The sequence below is a fragment of the Chironomus tepperi genome, unplaced genomic scaffold (assembly GCF_022539635.2).
Source record: "Chironomus tepperi strain 1889 unplaced genomic scaffold, CSIRO-AGI_Ctep_v1 contig_394, whole genome shotgun sequence".
Lineage (NCBI taxonomy): Eukaryota > Metazoa > Arthropoda > Insecta > Diptera > Chironomidae > Chironomus > Chironomus tepperi.
This window is the reverse complement of record NW_027226516.1, coordinates 426,969-428,935: the sequence shown is the minus strand read 5'-3', so window position 1 is coordinate 428,935 and position 1,967 is coordinate 426,969.

The window sequence follows — 1,967 nt, the reverse complement described above, 5'->3', positions numbered from 1 at the left end:
TATTCAGTATTGTCAATAGTTCCTGAGTGAAAATCTATTCAACTAATCATTTAATCGTAATCTATTCTTTGTACTTGAAGTGCATGACCCTAGCAGGCAAAGAGCGTGGTTTTAAGAGCAGAGTAAGCTAAAACTAATGCTCATGAGCATGTTTATCTAGTTTATTTAAGGTGAGCAAGCTCTTGATAGCATGCTCTTTGCCTGATAGGGTGAGTCAGTTAATCGATCCATGATGCGACATCAGGCCGGCGTGACTAACACAGTGATGGGCAACCTAAAAATTTTTGGTAATTCCATGAACCGTATGCTGTTTGGTTTTGATCGAGGCTCACTACTAAGGTGTGCTGTGAAAATTAAAAGGTTGCCCAGCACTGCTCTAGCATGAGACCTGATTTAGATTCCAATTCCGGTACCATACTAGAGTCAAGTCGGACTGATGTCGAATTTTGGATCAATTAACCGATTTGTGCTATTAAGGGTAATTTCAATCACTCGGGATGCCTACAGTCAAGGCTATAAATTGTATAAAGGTGATGGTAAATATTTAAAATTTATTTTTAAACTTAATAATATTTAAAATATAAAAATATTAAAAAATTTAAATAATATTAAATTTAAAAATATTTAAAAATATTTAAAATTTAAAATAAAACAAAAAAATATTTAAAATTAAAAATAACTTTTAAAAATATTAAAAATATTTAAAAAATGTAAATTTAAATTGAAAATATTAATTAAGATTATATGAAGCTATTTGTGGATAATCAAAATAAAAGACAATCAAAATTAAATTAAACAATTAAAAATTAAAATAAGCAAAAATTTGAAAATTGTAAAACAATTCAAAAATGATCCAAATGACTTAAGCAATGAACTATTTCTGTAACTTAATATTTTAATTTCTTAAACTTAATTTATAAATTATTTGAAATAAATATGGAAATATTTCAAAAAATGTTAAATTTAATTTATACTGATTTTTTATTAAATTTCGGTGATTTATTTTGCAGCAGCAATTTATTCTAATTGATGTTTAGGATCGACACCAGACAAAAAGACACTGTGATCTATTGCAGCAAAAATCAAAATTTTGATTTGATTTATCGCACTTTTTAATTGATTGAAAATTTAATTAAAAATTAATTCAATTATTGAAAAAGAACATAAATTGTACAAAATATCATCATATATTGAGAACAAAACGCAATCACATATAACACATCAATTTATAGCAAGTAAAAAACACAAAAGCAACAAACAACTCGAACGCAACTGTTGCATAGTGAATAAAAGAGAATATGTGTCGCATGTGACATGAAAAAAGCTTTTGTAAGTTTAAAACTTTAATGTTCCTACATGAGCGAAACAAATTGTCTTACTCAAACTCATATGCAAATTAAAAAGAGAAAGTTTGTGAGTTGTTTGAGTTTTGATGATTGGAGCGCATAGTTTGAGGAATGCGAAATTGTAGTTGATTTTGATGGAAATTGTGAATATTAATTTTTTGAGGCCAATATTTCCCAGCTTATGAAGAACTGGCTTCAAAAATTCTTCTAAATCAAGACTTTGGTCAACTATAAAGTCGACGTAGTCCAAGATGTTCATCCCGTGCTATAGAAAGTCTTGCAGATAATTGCAGATGGGATGAGCTTAACTTTGCATCATTTTGAAGCTTTGAGCTTCGTTTAACTTACAATTTATGCATTCTCACAAGTAGGTCGAACTACTTAATTCTTAATTATAGATAAAATCCTTCGATATCGTTCAAATGACGTCATGCTTATCAGGAAACGTTTTGCATCACGAAACATCAAAATGGACTAGCAACGGAGCATGAATGACTTAAGAAGTAAAGAGTTGAAAATTGGTTCAAGTCTTAAAATTTTCCATTTTATTCCTACTGAGTATTGGCAATTGGCAGACGGAAGCTGCGATAGAACCAGCTTTAGGTGACATCTGAGGGAGGC